The sequence below is a fragment of the Mustela nigripes genome, chromosome 3 (assembly GCF_022355385.1).
Source record: "Mustela nigripes isolate SB6536 chromosome 3, MUSNIG.SB6536, whole genome shotgun sequence".
Lineage (NCBI taxonomy): Eukaryota > Metazoa > Chordata > Mammalia > Carnivora > Mustelidae > Mustela > Mustela nigripes.
Window position 1 is genome coordinate 3741755 of NC_081559.1, and position 27092 is coordinate 3768846.

The following is a 27092-nucleotide window of genomic DNA, read 5'->3' on the forward strand; positions in this document are numbered from 1 at the left end:
TAGATTATAACTCTACGAATTTACTAGAGTGAGGCTACACACATTTCAGCAACAATATTTTTCTCAGATCTAAGCATATACATTTATTACCCATGCAAATGGTGCAGACTTTGGAAACTGGCAGCCTGCGGGTTTAATTCAGGCGCTAGATGTGCTGTGTAAGTCACATATTGTAATCCCTTCAGGAGGAGCAGGTACTGCCCACAGCTGCCATTGTGTCCAGCACTGAGAACCCCAGGCACTAATTTACCTCAACTGCCAAGACCCTGTAGGTGTTTCAGTTGTTTTGGGTTATAGGGCTAATCCCAACACCACCATCCTTTTAGTCAGTAGTGTTAAATGTCTTTGTTAATTGAGCTTTTCCAAGCCGGGGTAAATAGGAAGCTTAGTAAGTATAGACAAACACATTTATTTATTTTCCCTCCCCTCTCCTGTCCTCTCCTCTCTGAAAGACATGCTAATAATCTACAAAATGGTCAAACGGGTCAGTAAGAGAAACAATGAAATAACGACCCATAAAGCGGAAAATTAACAATGAATCAAAAGGAGGAATATCAAGACAATCAAGACATACAAATGGCTATCAGACACATGAAAAAATGTTCATCATCATTAGCCCTCAGGGAGATTCAAATTAAAACCACATTGAGATATCACCTTACACCAGTTAGAATGGCCAAAATTAACAAAACAGGAAACAACATGTGTTGGAGAGGATGTGGAGAAAGGGGAACCCTCTTCCACTGTTGGTGGGAATACAAGTTGGTGCAGCCTCTTTGGAGAACAGTGTGGAGATTCCTCAAGAAATTAAAAATAGAACTTCCTTATGACCCTGCAATTGCACTCCTGGGTATTTACCCCAAAGATACAGATGTAGTGAAAAGAAGGGCCATCTGTACCCCCAATGTTTATAGCAGCAATGGCCATGGTCGCCCAACTGTGGAAAGAACCAAGATGCCCTTCAAGGGACGAACGGATAAGGAAGATGTGGTCCATATACACTATGGAGTATTATGCCTCCATCAGAAAAGATGAATACCCAACTTTTGTAGCAACATGAGACGGGACTGGAAGAGACAAAGTAAAAGGCCTTTCAAGGGAAGAAATGAGGTTGTAAACATTTTTATGATGTTCACTGCTGCCACAATTTTATTCGATGATGCACATTACTTATGACTTCTATTCATAAAATGAGGGTATCAACACCAAGCTTCTGAGTTCCCGCTCTTCCATATTCTACAGCCTTCAAAACTCTACTTTCCCTCTTGAATCTGAAAGCTCCAAAAAATAAAAATGAATTGACAGAAGCTCATAAGGTATAGAAATTAAAATGATCCTTTTTATTAAGCAGAGATACCAAATTTCCCATTTCTGCATGCTGACAATTTCAGATTCTCTCTAGTTAGAAGAATTTGTTCCTGTTGTTAATTTTCCTATCTACTGATGTTTTCCATATACCTTCTATTCAACTTCCCAAGAAAAACGATGTCTTCTCATTTTGCCCTTATTTTGTAAATATTCCATTGTTAAAAATAAAGTTTCTTCTGGGGCTCCTTTGGAGGCTCTGTTCCTTGAGTAAATTTGAAAACTCCTCTTCCCTCCCGTCCAAGATCTGGAGTTTCTCTAAGACCCCAGAATCACCATTCCTTGTCCTTGTTTTTCTCACCATCGTAGGAGCTTTTCCATGATCATTCAGATACCATCTTTCTACAGTTCTCAGCTCTGTTGTGCACATTTTGCTTTTCCTTTTCTACTTGCAGTGTTTACCTTCCCTTTCAGATTCAGCTTCCCCTCACATCTTAGAAGGTTAAACTATTCATTTTTCTGCCTTGTCCAGAGCACAGAGCACCATCGTGTTCATCTAGGCTATCTTTTTACCTTTTTTGCACATTTTTCCTAACTTAGTTCGTCCCTTAAATGTATGAGACAAAAACTGCTTACAGAAAATTGATCCTTATATTCAAAACCAAATTAGTGCTTTTTATTTTCGTAAATATCAAAGGTGTACTCATGTTCACCTTTCTGTTACCATGTATATGAACCTCAAAAAAAAAAAAAAAAAAAGCTGCCAAAACCAAAACCAAACCTAAACAAAACAAAACAAAACAAAACTCCCCTGAGTTTGAGTTGGTAGGAGGCGAGAACACCCGAGAGAGGAAAACTGTACATTTTCTGTTGTGTGTCTGTCTTGTCTCATGCATGTGTAGTGCTTATATCTTCTGCCCTGTTGCTTGTCTTTTCCCAAATGGCAATGAGTAGAAGTTTCTATTTTAGTGAAGTCAAATTTATTACTTCTTCCCTTTATGGTTAGTGCTTTTTATGGCTTACAAAATCCTTCCCTAACCTGCAGTCATAGAGGTTGTGTTTTTTTTCCTGCTAAGTCTTTATAGTGATGCCTTTCGCTGTACCTCACTTGGAGCTTGAGAATAATGAGTGGGTCCTTTTCACATTTTCTGTATGGATACACAGCTCTGACGATATTTATTGAACATTCTGTTTTTTCGCCAGGCTCTGTTGGGCCACTTCTTTGATAAGTCGAGGTCCACACATGGATGGTTTTGCTTCTGGACTCCATTCCATCTTAGAATTCTACCTCTGTTGTGTCAACAGCTTATTTTAATTACTAGACCTTTATAATAAATTTTGATGTCATCTAGAATAAATTTCTTTGCATTTCCATATAAACTTGAAGACAAGCTTGTCAGCCTGCACACGTATATAACCACACTGAGAATCTGAATGGCACTCTATCTTTAGATACGTTTGGGGGACTTGGCATCTTTATAATTGCATTCTAATCCATTTATTGGGGTCTTCTCTAATGTCTCTCTATTAAGCATTATAATTATCTATGGGGATTTTACACATTTTTTGTTAGGTTTATTTCCATATAATTGGTATTTTGACAACAGAATAAATAGTGTCTTTCTTTCTTAATTGTTTTTGCTGGCATGTGGAAATATATTTGACACCCATATATTGATTTTGAAACTAGAAAATTTGCTAAACTCTTATTGACTCTAATGTGTTTTTAATATCTCTTAACAATTCTAACAATTTATCCGTAGACTCTCTTGAATTTTCTACATACACAAATCATATCTTGTGTGCATATCGGTAACATTTTCTCCCTTATCTAACATCTAGCTTCCATCAGAGTTTTATTTATTTTTTATTTATTTTTTTAAAGATTTTATTTATTTATTTGACAGAGAGAAATCACAAGTAGATGGAGAGGCAGGCAGAGAGAGAGAGAGGGAAGCAGGCTCCCTGCTGAGCAGAGAGCCCGATGCGGGACTCGATCCCAGGACCCTGAGATCATGACCTGAGCCGAAGGCAGCGGCTTAACCCACTGAGCCACCCAGGCGCCCCAGCCATCAGAGTTTTAAATTCATCCTAAGTCCTATTTAGAAATGCATTGGTTAATTTCCAAACATAGGGGTTTTCTACTTCTCTGTTTTTTTAAGCATTTTTTTAAAAAGGATTATATTTATTTATTTTATTTTAGCAAGAAAGAGAGAGAGAGAGAGAGTGAGTGCTTGAGTGGGGCATTACGAGCAGAGAGAGAGGGAGAGAGAGAATCTTAAGCAGGCTCCACGCCCAGCACGGAGCCTGATGTAGGGCTCCATCTTAACGACCCTGAGACCATGACCTGAGCCAATACCAGAATCAGGTGCTGCCGACTGAGCCACCCAGACCACCCCCCCAACCAATGTTTTTTAACAGATTTAAACATTCTCATCAGAATAGATGTTCTGAGTAACTTCAACCACTGAGACTTGCTCTGTGGCCCAGGTTCCGGACCTTTCCAAAGCTCGTGGAGAACGCAAACTCTGTTCGGTGCAAATGTCTTATACAGGCTCATTAACCCGTTTGCTCATTGTTTTGTTCAAATTTATGCATCCTTGTGGATTTTTTTCCTGATTAATTTTATAAGTTATTGAAAGAGATATATTGAAATCTATTCTGTGGATTTTTCTCCTTGTGGTGCTGTCACACACAGACTTATATATTGCTAGTGAGTCAAACCTTCCATTTCCATGAACTGAACTTTAATGATTCTCTTAGCTTTGAAGCAAAAATATAAACTATGACATAATGCCTTTTATCACTTGGAATTTTTATCTTATACTTACTGAAAGGGTGGGATTTATTTCTACAGAGATATAAATATTTAAAATCACATAGCAGTACTATGCATATATAAAAAGGGTAAATACCTGTGAAGTAAATTGGTTAATGTATTCCTGAAACTCCTGCACATACTTAGAATTCAAATTTTCTGAAACTTCATTGGAATTCATATTTTTCCATAAAATAATGTCTTCTGGGACATCAAGAATGTTGATGAGCTGGTATTTCTTTTAAGTGTGCAGATCTACTGTCTCCATCCTGTAAGTTTTGACACTGTCGCTTTCTTGATCTTACCAGAAGTTCTTAATAGAAAATTCTCAGGCAAGAACCAGGACTCACACTCCTTCTGCAAGTGGTCCTCAAATGGTTTGCTGACAGAAACAGGGAGGGACTGTACTGGCCTAGTCATGTCATCATGATTAACCACCATATCACTATGCATTTAGAAGAAGGACATTGCTTAAATTAAATTAAATACGGCAGTAACTTCAGCAATTGGCAGGTATAAGATTTCAGTGACACAGCGCTTATCATAAATCAAACTCATACTCTTGATCCCTTTAAAGATCTGTTTGCATCGACAGTGTAATTCTAAGTCTCCTCAAAGAAAGCAAATTCCCATCTCAGGCATTGCTTATTTGATTGAACACATATTGAACTTTGTCTGCAACGGCATCATGCTGGATGTTAAGTGCATTCTGTTCCAAATCAGCAGGAAATTTCTGATAAATGGATATCATACATCTTCAAGATAATTCCTTGCAATGCATGATTCATTTACTCTAGCTTTCTGCCGCACTGAGATTTCGTTCACCTATTGTGAGGAATTGGGCAATTTCTCTTGCCACTGTTGCTTTGTGTATGATAGGAAATTCTTTTGCATGAATCTCACTAATAAAATATTACACAACTTCTACCCATGTGCATCTTTCTTCCTTTCTTACATCCTATAAAGCACTTTACTGTTATTTTCCATGAAAATATGGAATTTAGGATCATCTATCCAGTGACAAATAATTTGCTTAACAAATATCAAATTTATACCCTGCTGATCTGTTCCTACCCCGTTCTGCATACATGATAGCTGTTTGTTTCAATCCTAAAGCACTATTATACTGACGACACTTTAAACAGCAATTAAACTCAACATATGCTACGCCAACAGTGCACATCACTCAACTGAAGAGACAACAACACGAAGAGCTGTGACCCAATTTCACATCACAGGCAATGACAACGACATTGTGTTTGCCACAATAAGTAAGAGATGCTATTGATTATATGATGCAATTTCATTTCAGAGATTAAAATGCTGACAAAAAGGTGTCTTAGAATTAATAAATATGCTGTTTTGTTCTTGCTGCTGCTTTATGCTGAATTTTTTGGCTTTCCTTCAAACTCCTCTTCTTCTACCCTTCCATCTAATTTCTAATTTTGACTCATCACTAAAGAGGGACAAGTTCATCTGCTTTTCTTCTCCCAAATGGTCCAAGGAGTACCAGAATCAGAGGTAAAGGATATGAGAAGTCTTGCTCAAAAGAACCTCCTTCATTCAGGTGGCACAGAATCAGAATTCCCAACTAGACTCTCACTCCTCTGGTTCTTTCTCCAAGGATCCCCTTTAAAATGCAAACACATGAGGAAGCATTAACACTATATTTAATTAATTTCTTCTGCATTGTGCAAGAATGATCGGATGTTGTTTCCTGGCTGCAGTGACTTGGCAACTTCAGGATGAGAGCAATAGGTCCCTGCACAGATACAAGGAGAAGGTTCGGGGTAGGTTTGAATGAGAGAGACAGTAGTAATCAGTGGGATTCTAAAGAAACATGTAACCAACAACTGCCTGAGCTTGGGTTCCTCCAAAAGCTGATCCTGAAATAGGAATTCCAGTGCAAAAACACAGTTATGGAAGGGAGGGTAACTGAGACAAAGAAAAAGAGGCATCTGGAAAAGGGGGTTTATCAAGTCAGTGGCTAAGATGGGCTGGGAGCCAGTAAAAAACATGTGACAGACCTACCTACATAAGGGTTTTGGGAAATAGGTTGCTTTATTATTACTTTTTAAAGATTTTATGCATTCACTTGAGAGATAGAGAGAGAGAGAGAAAAGAGATAGAGAGAGGGAGAAAGCACAAAAGGGAGACATAGACTCTCCAGTGAGCTGAGAGCTGGACACGGGGCTTGATCCCAGGACCTTGTGATCAGGACCTTGAGATCAGGACCTGAGCCGAAGGCAGACGCTTAACCATCCAAGCCATGCAGGCACCCCAAGGAAATAAGGTATTTCTACTCCAATTCTTGTCTTCATTACTCCCATTAGCAAAAGAAATGTAAATGTTGACACTCCACCACATTGAACTAAAATGATGAAGCCCAGGGGGATATGGGCAGGGCACTGCCTGCCTCTGCTATATCAGCTCTACTCCCAACATCAGTGAGAGAAATCTTGACTTCTCATTGGTTTTAACTACCTACAACTACACTATGCTCAAATGTTGACATTTCTTCTTCTATGGTATCTCTCGGTTATGAAGCAGTTGTCTCCAATCACAGAGTCAAATGTTTTCGTTCATATTCTTATTGGCAATCTGCAATCTACTACACACTTTTGGTTGCCAATTAGCTCTCTTCCCTTTTATCATCCCCAATACTGCTGTTAAATCATTTTTTTCCTGGCCCCATACCAGTGCCAAACACACTGGCCAATTTCTACTTGACAATCTGTTCTCAGCTCCAACCTTTTACTATTTCCTTCCCTTTATTCTGAGCACATGGTTTTTCTTCATGGCTTCTACCTAGTATTTCCTCACTGAATCGTAAGAATATATATGTTTATGGTGGAAACCCCCCCCCCCCACTAATTTGAACATGAGCTGATTTAGTTGTCTTAAGGCTAATTTAGATGTAGGAAGATGAGTCTAACAGATTTTTAAAATAATGATTTTCCTGATAATGAAAACCACTGTGAGATACCACTGCACATCTGTTGGAAAGATTAAATCCAAAACACATTATACCAAATAAAGATGAGGAACTGGCGTAGCAGGAACTTTCACGTTGTGTAGCCACTTTGGAAGATAGTTTGACAGCTTCTTACAAAGTTAAACATGCTCCTACCATCTAATCCAGCAATCACGCTCCTAGGTATTTACCCAGATGAATTAGAAACTTATGTTCACACCGAAACTGGCACACAAAGTTTACAGCCACTTTATTCATAACCACCAAAACTTAGAAGCAACCAAAATATCCTTCAATAGGTGAATGGATAAAGAATCTGATCCATCTATGATAGAATATTATTTAGTGATAAAATGAAATGAGCTATCAAGCTACACAAAGAAGAAACTTAAAACCATTGCTAAATGAAATAAGCCAACATTAAAAGGCTATGAACTCTATGGAAAAACTATGGAGATAGAAAAAGGATCAGAGGTTGCCAAGAGTTGGGGGGCAGGGAGGGAAGAAGGGACACAGGGGATTTTAGGGCAGAAAAACTTTTCTAAAGGAGACTATAATGGTGGATATAGGACTCTGCAGGTAAGACCCACAGAACGGTGTAATACAAAGAGTGAACCCTAACGTACTCTATAGACTTTAATGATAAGGTATTATTGAGTCATCAGCCGTAACAAACGCACCACTCTGAATGCCAGATACTAATGACAGGGAAACTCTCTGGCAGAGGTGAGGGAGACTAAGGGAATCGGTGGGAACTCTTACTCATTCCACTCAGTTTTTTGGTAAACTTAAGACCACTCTAAAAAAAAAAGCCTGTTTTTTAATCATCTTATTGAAGTCACAGTTCTCACATATCCTTATGCTATTTCTCTTACCAGGAATGAAAAAATTCAAATGAATAGAGTTGCCTGCCTTTCCTGATCAGTTAGTTTTGAATCCACTCATCACCACAACGATTTTCTTGACAAAAGAGTAGTGAGGTATACAGTCTCCATGGATAGAAATGATCAATGCCTTTTTTCTATTTATGCTGATAATTATACATCCATCTTTTAAAAAAGTAGCTAAAAATTAGCTGCAGGTATCTATAGCTTGTCTTAGCTTATTTTTTCAATGAAAAGAAAACACTTAAAGGAATCAAGAATGTCCTCTATAAATTCTGAGTATATTTCTTGAGCCATGTTCTATGTCTGTGAAGGCTCAACTCATTCTGGACAATTGCTCTGCGAAGGAATCAGAGAGCTCCCTAATAAACTGAGGGACATGGGTTTGTGGTTGTACTAGCTGTGTGACCTGTGGTTAGTCACTTTTTAACCTTCGTTACTTTAATTGTCCTATTAGTCCTATTAGTTGGGATGATAATGCTTAACCCTCATCACAGAGTCACCAGAAGAGCAAGGCACATGTTTGAGGAAGAGCTTTGTAACTTGTAAAGCACTCTATAAACATAAGTTTTCTTTGTTGCTCTTGGAGGTATTAGGAAAGTTTAAAGCTCACAAAAGGAAAGTCAAATAGAAGATAAAAATCTTTTTATTGGGGGGCACCTGGGTGGCTCAGTGGGTTAAAGCCTCTGCCTTCGGCTAGGGTCGTGATCCTGGGGTCCTGGAATCGAGCCCCGCATGGGGCTCCATGCTCGGCAGGGAGCCTGCTTCCTCCTCTCTCTCTGCCTGCCCCTCTGCCTACTTGTGATCTCTCTGTCAAATAAATTACAAGAAAAATCTTTCTATTAGTTTCACGGAAATGAACGAAAATTCTGATTATAAAGATAATGAGGACTGCGTTATGCTTGAGAAAATATATTTACATGAATAAAAAAACTCCAGAAAAAGGAAGACTATGTATTTGGGGCTTTCAGAACGTTAAAGAGTAGGGACTTTCTTGTCATTTCTTTAGGACTAACTTGTGCATGAACATAAGTACACTAAAAGCTGCTTTGAATAAAAAAAAAGAAAACCCACAAGCTAGCGATTAGAAATAATACTATAGTGCTTTCACCTGAGCATGATTCATACGATCTCTGGAAATAATTAACACTACACTCTGCATGCATAGGAAAAACCTGGAGGAACACATCAAGCTCTAATTATTATCCTCAGGGAAATGGGATTGGGGGGAATGGGAATTTTCACTTTTACCTCAATTCTTTGGCATTATTAGAATTTTTGAAAATTTTGAGCATGTGTTACTTTTATGATTAAAACTAAACAAGAAGTGATAAATTACACATACATCTTCATATCAGATCTTTCTCTTTGCTTGACTATGAAAGGTTTTTTATTTTTTTATTTTTTTTTTACCTTGGAGGATTTATTATTATTATTATTTTTAATTTATTTTCGGTATAACAGTATTCATTATTTTTTCACCACACCCAGTGCTCCATGCAATCCGTGCCCTCTATAATACCCACCACCTGGTACCCCAACCTCCCACTCACCCACCAATTCAAACCCCTCAGATTGTTTTTTAGAGTCCATAGTCTCTCATGGTTCACCTCCCCTTCCAATTTCCCCCAACTCCCTTCTCCTCTCCATCTCCCCTTGTCCTCCATGCTATTTGTTATGCTCCAATGAAGACATACAAATGGCTATCAGACACATGAAAAAATGTTCATCATCACTAGCCATCAGGGAGATTCAAATTAAAACCACATTGAGATATCACCTTACACCAGTTAGAATGGCCAAAATTAACAAAACAGGAAACAACATGTGTTGGAGAGGATGTGGAGAAAGGGGAACCCTCTTCCATTGTTGGTGGGAATGCAAGTTGGTGCAGCCTCTTTGGAGAACAGTGTGGAGATTCCTCAAGAAATTAAAAATAGAACTTCCCTATGACCCTGCAATTGCACTCCTGGGCATTTACCCCAAAGATACAGATGTGAAAAGAAGGGCCATCTGTACCCCAATGTTTATAGCAGCAATGGCCACAGTCACCAAACTGTGGAAAGAACCAAGATGCCCTTCAACAGACGAATGGATAAAGAAGATGTGGTCCATACTATGGACCATACCATACTATGGAGTATTATGCCTCCATAAGAAAGGATGAATACCCAACTTTTGTAGCAACATGGATGGGACTGGAAGAGATTATGCTGAGTGAAATCAGTCAAGCAGAGAGAGTCAATTATCATATGGAAAGGTTTTTTAAAACATTGTTGGCTTTGAAACTTTGAAAGGAGGAAAAAAAGAGTTAGGTGCTTAGATAATTATGATGACTAAAATTCAGTGCTCCTCGGGAATTCACAGCCTTGTAATTAAGAGATAAATGAACTGCTTAACTCAAAATGACAGGAAGAACACAAGATAGATGTTAACAAACTCTACTTACCATTTATATGTTTGAACATAACAGTAATAGAACCTGCCATTTACTGAATACCCATTATATGCAGGGGACTTCATAAGCTTTGTTTTTAATGCTGACAATAACCTGAAAGGTACATAGGAAGCCCAAGGGTTATGTCATTTGCGGAAAGTCATAGAACTGGGAAGTTAGGTAGAAGAAACCCTTCAAATCTAGGTGTATTTATTCTATAAACGATGACCTCGCCAAATCATTACTGCCTTTCAAAAAATGCATTCCTTCTTTATTTAACCAAACCCCTTAAGCCACAGCTGCATTTAATTTTATTTTCCCTGGAAATTATAATAGCTTCAATGATAAATCTCTTCAAGGACTAACCATGCTTTATTGAAACCTCAGGGTAGCTAGCCACAGGGGAAAAGTAAACAAACCAATAGAAAGGGAGCATATATTTGATTAGAAAATTATTAAATCGCTTCCTGAGACAACAGTGGTCTTAATACCTCTGGCAGTTATGCTACATGGACCCTGGGTGTCCCTGTATGATCTTGCTGGAAATGGCAAGATGGCAAGACCCTGGCCATCCTTTACTCATCTTTCAGGGTTGTATTTCCAGCAAGCAACCTTAGACGAAGTCAAGTCTCTCCCCAGGCAAAGAGTGGGCTTGCTTTGCCTACCTATAAAAACAGAGAATTCCTCAAGTTGGGTGTTCTCCTGTAATACAATCCACTGAGTGTGCAGACAACCATGATGGGCCCAGAGCTTCACCCCAGGACTCAGGGCAGGTGGGGGAACCGACGCAAATGAGCGTGAAGCTCAGAGCCCTGCTTTGGCTGTCAATAATCAAGTTGCTGTCTCTGGTCCAGAGACATGTCTTTTTTTTTAGCACCTATGAAAACAACAAGCTCACTTGTTAGCTTGAAAGGAGGATCAAATTCCAGACCCTGGTCTGGAATTCCAGACATCTTGACATCTTGACATCTACTTGTATTGTAAAGCCTCTCACAAGGCGGTTCCGTTATTTAGTTCTGTATCTGATCCCCCATCTAGACTCCCTATCTTTCAAAAGTAGGGCTTGGTCTTCTTCAAGACTAATCCCGAAAGAGGTGTCCCTTTCCAGGAACTTTGTAAACGTATGTTGAATGATCAAATGATGCGGTGAATAAATTAAACTCCTAACTGAGTTTATTAGTCATGTGTCCCCAGTAGCCAGGAAGATGAAACCAGAGTCTTGAGAGTACTTGGAAGAGGACAGCAGGTATGAAATACTTCAGGAGATGGCAAATTTGCTTCTCAAAGGTCTGATGGGATCCCCACCCTGGCTGGCCAGTATCATTGGTAGTGAGGCTGCCCTGGAGAGATGTGAACCGTGAGGATTTTCCATGAGTTCATACCCAAGCTGAATCTCCTGCTTTCTGTATGGTAAGACACATCTTTTATTGATGGTAAAGGAATCAGTGTCCTGGGCTAATGTCTGGTGAGATCCTTCGGTCACCCTGCCACTTCTTCTCTTGTGATAACAAGGATACATCATTGTCACAATTACAGAGTATTAAGACAAGACTATAAAGACAGGAAAATGGAACATTGAATGTCAATCTTGGTAAAGAAGGTAAACACAACATCTCTGTGCTGATGACATAACTGTATGTACAGCAGAAACAAGAGACTGTCAAAATATTCTAGAATGAATAAACAAGCTGCCATGTTTTTTTCCTACACTGGCAATAGCCCTCTAGAACTGGAAATGGGGGAAATGTTACAATCAGACTAATAAGAAAAATAATTTTTAAAACTTAGGAATAAATTTAACAAGAAATGTTCAAGTCATCTGAAATAAACTAGCATCATATTGAAGATTTTAAATGAGATCTAAGGGGTGCCTGGATAGCTCAGTCAGTTAAATGTCTGCCTTTGACTCAGGTCATGATCCCAGGGTCCTGGAATCAAGACCAGGTCGGGCTCCTTGCTCAGCAGGGAGCCTGCTTCTCCCTCTCCCTCTGCTGGCTGTTCCCCCTGCTTGTGTATGCATTTTCTCGAATAACTAAAATCTTTAAAAAATAAAAATGAAAAAAGATCAATGAGATCTAAGAGTGCATAAATTAAAAACATAACATAGGATAAACATACAAGAATTCCAGGATGTGATACACAGTATCTTAAAAATGTTAATTGTCCCAAAATGTTAGATGTCCCAAAATACATTTAATGCAATTGAAGTTAGACTCGCAAGAGTCACTTTCAGAGGGTTTGGGTTGAAGGGAAGAGTCAATAACGTTCATACGAAAGAAATGTTGCACAACAGTTAAGAGAAACTGCAAAGGCTAATTTTTTAGTGCTTAAAATATGTCAGGAAGTTTTCTAAGTGTTTTTTTGTTTTGCTTCATTTAATCCTCATGACAACTGTTTGTAATAAATATTATCATCCCAATTTACAGATAGGTTAACTGAGAGATGTGAAGTAACTTGGAGCCAGGATTCAGTCCGACACCAGTGTGTGCTTCCAATCAATTGTCTCCAAGTTGGGAGGAGGAGGAGGACTTCCCATATACTAGGAAGTGTACTGTATTTCTAAATCATAAATATTTATGGGTTTTTCAGTACATTTGAATACTTTTTGTATGGAAAAAGATATCATAAAACCAAAAGACACATGATAGACTGAGGAAAATATCAGTAACTCATATGAAAGAGCTATTTACCCTGAAAGATACTTTTAAAAATACTAAACATTTTTTATTGATGTATAATTAGCATAATGTTGTATTAGTTTCAAGTGTACAGTATAATGCTTCAATGATTCTATGCATTTTTCAGCACTCATCACAAGAGTATGTATGTATGTATGGATCTACTTCCACCCCATCCCACCCACACACACACCTTTGGCAACCACCAGTTTATTCTCTATTTAACAGTCTGAGGTTTTTTGTCTTTTTTTTTTACTTTGTTTATTTGTTTTGTTTCTTAAATTTCACATGTGACTGAAATCATGTGGTATTTAACTTTCTTTCTCTGACTTGTTTCACTTAGCCTTATACCCACTAGGTCCATCCACGTTGTGGCAGGTGACAAGACCTCATTCTTTTTTTAATGGCTGCATAATATTCCATTGTCTATTCATACCACATCTTCTTTATCTGTTCATCTATGGATGGACACTCCGGTTGCTTCTATATCTTGGCATTTATGACCAACGCTGTAGTACACAGAGGTTCATACATCCTTTTGAATTAGTGTTCTCATTCTCTTTGTAGTGAAGTTACTGGATTGTATTGTACTTCTCATTTTCATTTTTTGAAGAACCTCCACACTGTTTCTCATTGTGGCTGCACCAAATCACATTCCCATAATACCGCACAAGGCTTCCTTTTTCTCCACATCCTCACCAACACTTGATTCTTGACAGGTGTGAGATAATACCTCATTGTGGTTTTGATTTCCATTTCCCCAATAACTAGTGATGCTGAGCATCTTTTCATGCGTCTGTTGGCCTTCTCTATGTCTTCTTTGGAAACATGTCTACTAGGGTCCTCTGCCTGTTTTCAAATTGGTTTATTTATTTGTTTTTTCAGTGTTGAGTTCTGTAAGCCCTTTATATATTTTGGCTGCTAACCCAGTATCAGATTTATCATTTGCAAGTATCTTCTTCTATTCAGTACATTGTCATGTTGAAGGTTTCCTTTGCTGCAAAAAAGCTTTTTATTGTGATGTAGTTCTAATAGTTTAGTTTTGCTTTTGTTTCTCTCACCTCAAGAGACATAACTAAAAATTTTTTTTACAGTTGATGTCAAAGAAATTACTGCCTGTTTACTTCTCAGAATTTTATGGTTTCAGGTCTCACATTTAGGTCTTTCATACATTTTGTATTTTTGTGTATTGTGTAAGAAAGCGGTTCAGTTTCATTCTTTTGTATGCAGCTGTCCAGTTTTCCCAACATTTATTGAAAATACTGTCTTTTCTCCACTGTATATTTTTGCCTCCTTTGTCATAGATGAATTGACCATATAAGCATGGGTCTATTCCTAATATATCAAGAATCCTTTGAAATTGATGAGAAAGCCCAAGAGAACAAAGTAAATAGGAGAATGACAGAAAAGACATCCAAATAACCAATAAACGTGAGAAAGAATGCCCAGCCCCAGTCAGAGAGAAGCAAATTTAAGATAGAAAGAGATATATTATTTCTCAGCCATCAGGTAGGCAAAAATGAAAAAAAAAAAGGGAAATACCTACTGTTAATGGAGATATGGAGCAGAGGGGCCTCATACACTGTACTGATGGAAATGTAAATTTTACGACCTATTTGGAAAGCAATCTGACGCTACCTCCTGCAATTTAAAATACTTATGCCTTTCACTAGCAAGCCCATTTCTAGGAATCTAGCCCACAAAAAGAAGAGCATTAGCCTGTAAGAATGCATGCACAAGGTTATTTGTTACAACACTGTATATGATCGAGAAAACCTGGAGGTAAAGTGTTTGCCCACCTAACAGGAATGGCTCAATAAACTGGGGCACATCCATGCCACGGAAAATTTGTTACCATTAAAATGTAGAGATTTCTTTAGGTAAACTTTGGAAAGCAGAGAAATGAGTAATAAAACTTCATTTTTGTAAAGGACAAAATCTCGACTTCCCCATTTACAAAATTCCATAGACATACACATGATACAAATGGGGATAAATTGTACATTTTCCTGTTTTATTTAAGTAATCAGGGATAGGTATGGAGGAACACCCATTGGTTATCAATGGTATCTTTGGAGGTGATGGCATGGATGGAGGAAAGGGGAAAAAAGAAAAAAGTTTACAATAAAAAAGCAGTATATATTTAATACCTAATTTATGGTAAATTATATGAGTGATTACTCGGTAAAGGTATGAGAAGGCAATGACTAAAATGTTCATTGTGGTTATCTTATTTTGATGGAATTTCAGGGGATTTTTAGTGTCAGACTTTTCATTGTTTGAATATTTACAAAGATTTGTATTAAGCAGTTGAAAAAAATGTAAAAACTAGTCTCACAACAAAAATTCCATTAGTAAAAACTTTTATTAATTTACATATTGGGTGAAAATTAGAACTCCTAAAGCAAAAGTGGAAAAATCATTCCAATATGAAGAAATGTAACCATTCTCTGAAGATTGTTGACATGTACAAAGCAACCCTCAAAGTGTCCCTGTAAGGTATACATTGAACAAAAATCTGCAATGTATTTTGAACTGCAGCAGAAGTATCAATACAACCTATCCAGCGACTGAGAGAAAGGGAAATTGAAAAATTGCTAGTAGTCAATAAGTAATGGCAAGTGACACAAATGACCTATCACTAAACCGTGAACAGAAAGCCCGGTCGCAGACCCAGTTCTATACCAATGAATACTACTTTTGGCTTCCAGGTACCCAGGGTGACACTTCAAATTGGTCTTTAGACTGGCCTAAAACGCAAGCCACACTAACATCTTTATGTCTAGAGTATCTTTTTCTATCAGGGCACCTCTAGAAAAGATGCTAACCAGGTGAATTTGTCCCTTGGTGACAAAGACTGTGAAGCTGACCTGGCTTCCGTGATTATTTCCACTTTCGGCTTCCACCAATACATAGGATCTCACTCCCTTAGTTTCTTGCTCACATAGAGCTAATTAAATACAGCCACTCTCTCCTATCAGCTTGGATGCAAGATCCTATTAAGCTGTATAGGTTTCTCTATTTTATTACCTCAGTATCTCAGTCATTTGACATGCTGAACCAGCACATTTGTACAAGGCCTTTGTGGGGACATGGTTTACCCAGAAGAATGTCCTGGAAAGTCCTCAGAATTTGAGGTCAGAAGTCAGGGTTTTACCCCAGTCCAGCCACTTACTATGACATTAAAAAAAAAAAAAAAAAAAAAAGCTACATTACCTCTCTAAGCCTTGATTTCATCCCCTGTAAAATCTGTACCCTTTCTCTCCTAGGTTGTGGAAATCAAGTGGGATGTTTGTAAGATCACACTCAATCATTAAGCAAAGGTCATTTATGTTTTTCTCTGATTGCAGAGGCAAAATACCCTTTGAAGAAAATTTTCAAGTGGGAAAAACCAGTGAGAAAATACAATCACCCATAATCACAACATCCAGAGATAATTGATGTCAATATTTTGATGTACCCATTTAGTTTATTTTCTCTGTGTGTACATTTACATACGTTTACACACACTTTAAAAAAAATAAAATTCAGAGCACATCCCATTATGTATCTGCTTTACCATTTAATTGATAATAATGTTATTAAACATCTATAATATCATTTTTTTAGCATCTTAACTGTGTAATAACCATCTATAATATCATTTTAATAGCTGTTAGATGGTTATCTTAGTTCTCATCTGATTCTTTTAATAAATTCTCCACTGTTGGCATTTAGATTATTTGCAATTTTCACCATTAAAATGCTGTGATATATCGTTAAACTGACTTCATTAAATAATAATAGCACTTAGATCTTGTTCACTTGTTTTTGCCTACTTGATAAGTCAGAAGTGGAAAAAATGGTCTTAAAGTGTCCCATGACTACTGACTTATCTCATATCTTGCGTTTATTATATCTTCTGCTTCACGTGTTGATTCAGAATGCTTTGTTGCATACTGATCTGTGAATGGTAGATGCTCATTTAAAATTGTCTCTTACAGTCATATCATATTTGTCCTGATGACTGCTTTTGGACTGGAATTTGACACTGCCTAACAACCTCCTAACCATCGTGAGGATTAAATGAGATGTCATAAGGTCCTTAATGCTAAAGAAATGTCAGCTATTTGGCCTCATTTCTATTTTATAATGGTATTATCACATCATACATAGTGGCCGTGCTTTCCTTTTGTCTGCATTTGCTGGATAGATCTTTGCCTTGCCTTTTACTTTTAACTCTCCTGGAGCCTCATTTTAGGGGTTGCTTGTAAATAGTATGTTACTGAATTTTCTGTTTGGATTCGAAGTGAAAATCTTGTTTTTAAAGAGAGCTTAACCCAGTTGGATTCATTGCTGCATTTAATAGATTTCGTTTTATTTTGCCACCTTCACTTCTACTTCTTTTGCCTGTCTTGCACTATGCAATCCACACTTCTTTCCTTTCACCTTCTCCACTATTTTTGGAAGGTGACAAGATAGTTTGGCATGCTTCTAGCGATAACCTTTGATTTTATCAGAAGTTATTTTTGCACATAGTGGTTCTCCACTGTGTTTCCACAGTAGCCACCTGGTGGGTGGGTTCACCTTCAGATCTGCTCTCTCCCTATGTGCTGCAGCGTCGAGAGCATAGGCTAGGTTATGCACAATTCCCAGGGGCTCCTTCTCTAATTCTGTCAGTTTCACTTGCACTCATCACAAGACACCACAGCTGCATGACATTGTGATTGAGACCTCATTTCTAGTTCTGGAGTAAAAGGCAAGCTTTTGAAATTCCATGTCAGAATAGGGAATGTAGCATAACTTCATTAAATCTCCCAACTCTACCTCCAGATGTTTTGTTTTGTTTTTTGGCAACCCAGAAAAGTATTCTTCTGTATGTATGTATGTGTGTATACACACACACACACACACACACACACACACACACATATTTATATAAACACACACTATATCCCATATATATATATATTTATATACTATATTCCATATATATATATATATATATATATATATATATATATATATAGTTTTGTTTTAAGTGGTCCCTCTAACCATAGTCCCTCTAAAGTCATAGCCCTAAGATCAAGAGATCAAGAGTTGCATGCCCTACCGACTGAGCCAGCCAGATGCCTCCAGAATATATTTTTGATTGTTATTTTTGTTCCATTTGTTTTGGTCTCTTTAATTATATGTGTGTTGGGCCTTCCACCTCTGATTTTCATATACTATTTTCCTGCACTTCCCTACACTGTGTGCTTCAAGTATGCCTTCCACGTTGCCCATTTATTATATGTGGTATCAATTCTATCTTTTCCTGTGTCCAACACAAATTTAATTCTACCCCAGTTTCTCTTTTTCTCTCCTGAGAAACACATCTGATCTTAGGTACCATCTCCTTCTTTTCATATTATGCTTTTGAATTTTTAATTTCAATCTATTTGCCTTGATGAATCTTTGAAATTCATAGTCTGAAACCTTGGTTACTCTCCATAGAGACAGAGCAACTATTAGTAGGGAGCAGGTGTCAGAAAAGGAAAGGTAAAACAGACTTGATTTATGAAATATATATATAAAAGACATATTTAAATCATCACATAATAAAGAATAGTTGTGCGAAAATACTTTTTAAAATCTAAGATCTAACACTGTAAGGTATAACTAGCTGAAATCCCACTCCTCTCACTACCTTGTCTACCACGACCATCCTTGGTTGGCCTGGCTAAACATGGCCACCGGAGTAATCTTGTTAAAATCTAAGTTGGGTCAAGCCACTCATCTATCAAAGCTGTCCAGTGGTTCTCACTTCAAAATAAAAGCCAAAGCCATCACACTTTCCTACCCAAGCCAAAGCTATGAGTGGATGGCACATAGATTATGCATCATATTCATGCTGACATATTCTTTAAAAGAAAAAAGTATAGTTTGTACAGCTCCCTTCTTCCAGTTGATTATGAATACATTGGATTTCTTGAGATAGCACTCTTCATCTTCCAGATTATAAATATAACCATATCCAATGAATAAAATATATATAAAACACATAGAGATATAAAAATCATCCCAAATTTTACCCACTAAAGATAAGCATCATTAACATTTTTGTTTTTCCTTCCAGATTTTTAAAATTATTTAAAAAATATGTGTAGTATGACGTAAAATTGAGATGTAAGTGTGTATTCTACAGTTTTCACTTAGTAAATAACACACCAGGATTATTTTTCCATGTCATTAAATAGTCTTCAAAAACATGGTGTTAAATAAGGTTAAACTACTAGATCATCTCCCCAGGCGAAATCTGTGGAACCATTTCCCTCTTACAGACATTTAGGTTGTTCCTTGTTTCTAAATATAGTATTTAATGAACCTCGCTAGTGGACATGAATGGACAATAAATCTCCGCTAACTTCTGGAGAGGGGTAGTGTTGGCATCAGCATGGGGGGCTTGTGATGGTCTGAGTCTGTGGGTGTATCATTAGTGTTTCCTGTGAAAATCGTGGGAGAAAGAGCAGGAGGAAGATGGTCGATTGATCGGCTTTCTGTTACTCGGAGAGGATTTCAGTCAGGTCACTGTGGCCTCAATGGAATCATTGATAACATTCAGAGCTGGATTAAATGGCGTCAGAATGCTAGCTCTCTTAATTTTTGTTTTGCTATCAACCTGTCTCAAGCCAAAAGTAATTAGCCATCCATCAGAACACAGATATTACAAAAGAACTCATAACCCCTGGGGTCTCATTTGTGCTTTTGTGGTTTTGCTGGCAAATAAATCACTTGGTACTGGGAACTCTTCCAACTTGGCAGAGCAGAAGACAAATCAAAACACATGCCTAATTCTGTTTAAGTTTCATGGTTTACTGGCTGCTTAGAAAAAAAATTAAAATGTGTCCAATTCAAGGAGCTTTCTGAAGAAAAGTACACACAAGTCAACAAATCATTTTAGGCAAAGCACACACACACATCCTTCAAGGCCAGCACGAACCTTCGCTCCGCATTCGAATGAGGCCCGATCCCGTGAAGCACAGCATGGTATGTGGGAAACTCTCACTTTTCTGTGGGGGCACTCCTGGAACCCTCCCGGTGAGAAAGGTCTAGAGAACTGAACTGCGCAAGGATGCTGCTGTCTGAAAAGGTGACATGTCAGTGCTCGGGGACATACCCAGTGTGTGTCGGCCAAGCGATCCTGGAGTTGATACTGATTGGTGTATTTACTGAATTCAAATACTTCTCTACATTTAACCTCATCAGTAGAAACTTGCGATTGGACAAAATATATGCTTTTTTAATGTAGTGTCCAGGGAGGTCACTAAGATGAAAAATGTTTAAAAGCTTCAGAGATTTACCTTCTTGTTCTTGTGATCTCTTTGGTGTGATGGTCATCCTCTTATCCCCAGGGCTAAACCTGGTGTGTTGGCCTCAATCTATGTTGGAAACCAGTTTATGGGCTGAAACCCATCAAATCATCCTTATTCTTTGTAATTTTCCTGCCTGCTACCAATCTTTTTTTTTTTTTTTTTTAATTTGAAAGAGAGAGAGAGAGCATGGGAGGAGAGAGGTGAGCGGGAGAAGCAGACTCCCTGCCGAGCAAGGAGCCCGATGAGACTCGATCTTGGGACTCGATCCTGGGACTTCAGGATCATGACCTGAGCCGAAGGCAGTCGCTTAACCAACTGAGCCATGCAGGTGCCTGCCTGCTCCCAATCTTAAAGAAACATGTCACTTATCTTCAGGTCTAGATGCCATATATGAAGGAATATTTACTGAGGGCTTTCTGAATGCCGGGAACCGTGCTCTACAGGCATTTTGTCCTCTAGCTATCCAACAGCCCAGTGATGAGGGCACAGCACTTCGCTCTCCCATTTGATGGGGAAGATAAAGACAGCAAGGAGCAGAGGGACTAAGAGGGACTTAGCTGGTCAACCAGCCCCAGGAGGCAACCTGGGCAATCTGACTCATGAACACATGTGCACGTAAACATTATGCTATTGCTTTTAAATTCTTTTTCCACATTGTGGTCTTGATGTGGTATTTTTTCTCAAGGTCACTGTGTGTGGCTTCAGTTTACCCAGGCTAAGTGGAAGCGTTCAAAACATGATTTCTTTGTTTTTCAAGGTTTCAATCCAGGTGTTACCATCCCTTCCTGCTGTTCTACTGTATGGTCTCAGGAAGAGAATCACAACGACAGCTCTGGTTTTCCAGCAAATGTTTATTATGTGGGGAAATCCCCCTAATTTCTATAGGCGGAAGAGCCCCAGTTTCTGTAGAACGTTTCTGTGTTAATGACCATACTTTACAAAAAGAGGTCATTTCCATGTTCCCTGAAAAGTAATCCTTCAACTTATGCAGCCATACCAAGGATGAAATAAAGAGATTGTTCATTGCTGAACTTAAAGAGGCACAACCAGACCTCAGGGAACTTATTTGGGAAGACGGAGAACACATAGCCATAAATGTAATGGTAGTTATGGTATTGTTCTAGATGAATATCCTTTGGGAAATGTATGTTTTTCACTCACATGTTACTTTGAGAAACAGGCGCAGGGACTGATTTTGGAATTGGGACAAGTCAGTCATTGTGGAATGAAAAGCAGGAGGCAGTGGGGGAAGGAGACGAGGGGCAGGTGAATTATGGTTTGTTTCACTTAAATTCATGCGTGCAAGTTATTTAAAGCTAAGCAGATGAATTTTTCTCACTTAAAAAAAAGGAAATCTTTTGGGCAGCATCAGCAAAATATGGGTGATGAATAGGTTAGAGGGAGAAAACATGTGCCCTGGGACCATGATTCTGTGGTCAGACCTGACAGGTTTCAACCAGCCAAAAGGTCACAGCCAAAACAAGCACGATTCACTGATGGAAACTCCCCTAAAATTCTAAAACAGGGGGTAGTTGCCCTTAAAAATTTGATAGAGACTCACTAACAAAACCATTTTTCTTAATTGAATTTTCCATGTCTACTAAACTATGTGGAAAAATACAATTGCATGCATGACACATCTTTTTCCATTTGGCAAAAACAGAAACCTCTGGGTTTCAAGTGGAAAAATCACAAAAATATTAGCTTTGTTTACTTGCCTATTTATCAAAGACACTCCACCTATCTGAATTATTCACACACTGACGAGTATCAGCAACGTGAGAGCTGAGAAAAGGAGCGCTCTTGAGCACCGGAGCACCCGGTGTGTGCCGAGCCCTTCCACGGACTTCCCGGGGTTCCTTGGCCTGGGGACGCGTTCCTGGGTGGCACGGGGAACTGTCTCCATCTTATGAATAAAGAACAGAGGCTGAAAGGGAATTCTAGTAGCTTTGATGAAAATTCTTCGAGCTTTTCATAGAAACATGAAGTATGATTAAATATTTTTTGAAAGAGAAGGAGGGAAGCCAGAATATTTTCCCTTTGCATGTCAAAGAGAAGAGTCCTCCATCAGGCGCTCACGCCACAAATATCTACTGAAAACTGTCTTTGTGTGAAGTTCTGGATCTGTCCTCACTGATCCCAGTTAGTTCTCTTCCAAGCAGTTTTGGGCACGAGCTCATGGATAGGAGAACTGCGTGTTCTCGAGGCAGAGGGCCTCCCTGGGTCATTCACCTGGTCAGAGCCTGACCCGGAACTCAAACCAGGCTTCCATGCCCCTTCAGAAGTCTCTCTGTAACAGTGGAGGGAGACATTTAAACACACTCTCTGTTGTTTAACTTTTCGATGGCACTGGATTCCTCTTCTTCCAGGGGTTCTTAAAATGTTTCCATCCTGTTCTTGCCCACGTCTCACTCCATCTCTCAGAAACAACCCCACTGTTGGCCTTACGGGGTCACTGAGAGTTCCCACTCTGGCTTTTGTTTTTGGCCCCCACCTCTGTGAGGGCAGGAGGCGTGGGAGGCAGTACAGATAGTGGAGGCCCAGGGCACACAGCGCATGGGTGCCGCTCCCAGAACAAACCACTGGTGGAAGATGGTCCCAGTGCAGACCCAGGAACGGTGCCAAAGCGAACCTGCTGATGTTGGAAACAACTCTGCCATTTTCTCTTTCTCACTCAACATGGCCACGTTTCTGTGCATTTCAAGTCTCACAGGGAAAACTGCCTTGGGCTTCTCACAGTGGCAAGGTATTGGGTTTACTAACTGAGGGTGTGCCATACTCTAGCTACTAAGTGGTCCTTAATAACATGTTACATTCCCCAAAGGGTCCCATTCACAAAGAAAGCCCACAATCATCAAACCCTCGGTTTCCAATCTGTGCTGTCACCTCCCACAGAGGATCTAACCACTGCACCGTCTAACACCAGCCACACCACAGCCTGGGGCCCCCAGGGAGACACTCCTTCCTCTTCTCATGGGAACAAGGCCGTGACACAATCCCTGGATCTCTTCCTCTGTCTGCACAGCCATGGATTTGGCTCGATACCAGTGCTAGGAAGAAAAAGCCCCTGTGGGCATTTATTTAACAAATGTCCCAGGGCCGTTCTGTGCTTGACTCTGGGATAGATGCTGGGAAGAAAGTGTACGAAAAGTGCTAAAGCAAACAAACAAAAGCCATACACACATAAAACAAAACAAACAAACAAAAAAAAGGAAAGTGTTAAAACAGGAATGGGTAATACTGGGATGTACCTAAGCTGCAAGAGTTTACTGACCCCTTAAAACGGTGCTGCTGAAGACAAGACACATGTGTGCCACTGGACACAACTCTGAAGCCGCATATCACCGAGTGAGTTTTTATAGTTTCTAGCACCAGATTGGGTTACTTTAATTTAAAATATAATATTTCACTTATAGCACTTTATACACAGAATGCAAAAATACAGATTTTATATGCATTCGTATAAGAGGAAAATTACAAAATTAACCTATGATTTAAAAAAAAAAACTGCAGTGAGGGGTGCCCGGGTGGCTCAGTCAGTTAAGCGTCTGCCTTCAGCTCAGGTCCTGATTCCAGGGTCCTGGGATGGAGCCCCACAGTCGGATGCCCTGCTCAGTTGGGAGTCTGATTCTCCTTCTGCCTCTGCCTGCTGCCCCCCCCCCCCACTCATGCACTCTCTCTCTCTGTCAAATAAATAAAATCTTATATATATATGTTTATATTTATATATTTATATATATATAGATCTATCTATCTATATATATATATATATAAAGACTGCAGTGATATTACAACTGGGATATACTTTTTTTATATTTTTAATTTATGTAACAGGGAGAGAGATCACAAGCAGGCAGAGAGACAGGCAGAGAGTGGAGGAAGCAGGCTCCCTGCTGAGCAGAGACCCTGACTCGGGGCTCGATCCCAGGACCCTGAGATCATGACCCAAGCTAAAGGCAGAGGCTTCACCCACTGAGCCCCCCGGCACCCCCAGGATATACTTTTTATCCACCCCCCCGTCTCTCCTATCTTAACTGCCCATCTCATTCGTTTTCCATTCAGATACTTACTTAGTATTTCAGGGAAACATGCACAGTAAGTATTAAAATAAATATAAACAAAGTAATAGAATACTGTTTAAGGAAGTAATTGGTGTTTTTACTTCTTGCATATTCTAGGGTATAGAGAATTAATAAAAATTTTCATAAACAAACAAGTTTCAGTACATCCATACAATGGAGCACTACTCAGTAACAAAAAGGAATGAACTGTTAATACATGAAGAAATATGAATAAATCTCCAAAAAATGATGAGTGAAGGAGCCCGTTATAAAAGTTCCAAAAATGTGGGCTTCTATTTACATTAAAATTCTAGAAAATGCGAACTCATCTCTAATGAGCAAAATGGTGGCCTGGGGGTGAGGCACAGGGCAAGGAGGAACAGGAGGGACAGATTCCCAAAGGGTCCAAGGAGACGTTTAGGAGCGATGGATATGTCCGTTACCTTGATTGTGGTAATGGTTCCATGGGTGGATACTTATGTCAAAACTTGTTAACTTGCACACTTTGAATAAGTGTTTATTGTAGATCATCATATCTTGATAAAGTCCTTAAAATGATCATAGACTGTATTTTTTTCAGAGAAATATAAAGACAAAATTTGGAGAAATCATCTACATGTGTAACTCTTGACTTGAGTCAAGACTCAAGACAGCATCTAGATTCAGAAAAACTGAGATTGTATCTTGTCTCACCTCTTAGCTACATGACCTTTGTCAGCCTCAATTTTCTCACCTGTAAAATGGAGGAAACAGCAGTAATGACCTCACAGAGTTGTGAGGATTGAATGATCTAAAGAAAGTGTGAGCACAGTAAGCCCCGCATACACTGAGTGCTCACCATTATTCTGAGACACACACGTGCACATGTATGGAGATATGTATTTTACATAAACAGATCACACGGCTCACTGCATGTACATGCAGGATAATGATGAACTCAAAAGAAACAAGGCATCTATCTATGAAAAATGAAACTTTTGTTATTACTGTTGTCACTTTTCCGTCTTATTTTTAACAACCAGGTGAGGTAAGTCTTGCTCTTACCCCCATTCTTCAGCTAAGAGAACCGAGGCCAAGGGGAACAAGGTCAACAGCTAATGGAGGTGGCATTGAAAGTGGAATAAAGCAGACACTTGGCTTCAGACCGAGGGCTCTTTGCACAGACTACAGAAGGAAAACTTAAGGACATTTCTTAAGAGTAGTTAATAATTACTCTGTAACCCCGATTCAACACATAATTTCTAGTCCCGTAGCAGAACGAAGAGTAAGGAAAACAATCTTTTGCCTGCGCCCCACTGCCAGCTCCCATGATTCTCCATTGTTCGGGCCCATTTTCCCACGACCAAGGGAGTGGGCCAAGGCTGCCCACAATCACCTGACCCAGGTTTTTATGTGTCCCCCAACTGCTGTCCCATCTCTGTGCCTTTGCATACATGGTTTTGCCCACATGTAACACTTGCCCACACCTATGTTTCTGGAGATCCTATCCAAACACTCAGAGCTACCGCCGATGGCCGCTCCTTCATTCATTCCTTTGTCCGTCAGTTTGCCCTGGACAACAGCTATTGCCAGGCGCTGACCTGGCTGCTGAGAAACAAACAAGCACCATCTCCTCCATCTTTCCCTTTTTTGAACCTGAGCTTCTTTTGGAGAACCTATATTGTAGTTGTTCCTTTACCCTTGAGAACTATGGTAGGGGCCTGAGGCATGGGAGACAAAAACTCATTCAAAATTTATTGAACTTAAGGGAAAGTGTTGAATTTGTACAATAAAGAAGTCTTTAAATATAAACAATACGCAGAAGCTTGTGCAAGGTAGCCAGATCTGAGTGAGGCTGAATTGGTTTAAGAAAATGTAGGAAACTTTTGGCTCCACAGGGAGACGGAGGAAGGCAAGAGGTGCCACTTTTGGTATTTTGTTGTTTGCAAAGAGATCAAATAAGCTATAGATAAAATTTACAGAGTGCTCCAAAATTGGAATTTCAGCAAAATGACCAGAGAAATAGTATAGAGAAAAATAACCACAAAAACCTGTATCATGAAAAATCTGTGGAAATTTTTAAATTTTTTAGAAAGTAACTATTTCACAGAGGAAGTTTACTCAAGAGCAGCAGAGAATGTTACAGGTCTTTTAAAATAGAGAAAGTGATTTATATAGAGAAAATGTTGTCATGCACACCATTTCTGACATGCTTCTCCCTTCTGTTCAAAACTACCATAGACAGGAGGAGGTTCCTCTAGAGGTTCTAGTTATCAAACCTGGTGTTTAAAATACATAATTTCTTAAGAAAGCTGTGGTCTGAGTAAAGGTGTGACATACAGAGAGGAAGCTGCTGTTACTGATTTAGTTCAGGCCACAATTGTTTTACAACTTAGCGCTTCAGACTTAGTTTACCCAACAGAATTACATGGGGGAATATTTCTCAGTGAAAGTCATGAAAACCTCAAGCCTTAAGTGGTGGGCTCAATGCTGAGCTGCTAATACAATTTTTAAAGTTGGGTAAGACATAAAACTTAGAAAAATGTATAGCCTGAAGTCTTAATCAAAGTCATGGTAATGAGACTATATACCAAGAAGATGTGCTTTTCCCTAAACACAACA

General features: G+C 39.0%; 1 protein-coding gene across 5 annotated transcripts in view; it reads right to left on the minus strand.

The window, feature by feature from the left end:
• STAT4 (signal transducer and activator of transcription 4) overlaps window positions 1-27092 on the minus strand; it is a 100099-nt gene that overhangs the window by 38961 nt on the left and 34046 nt on the right. The gene's annotated exons all lie outside the window — the stretch shown is intronic.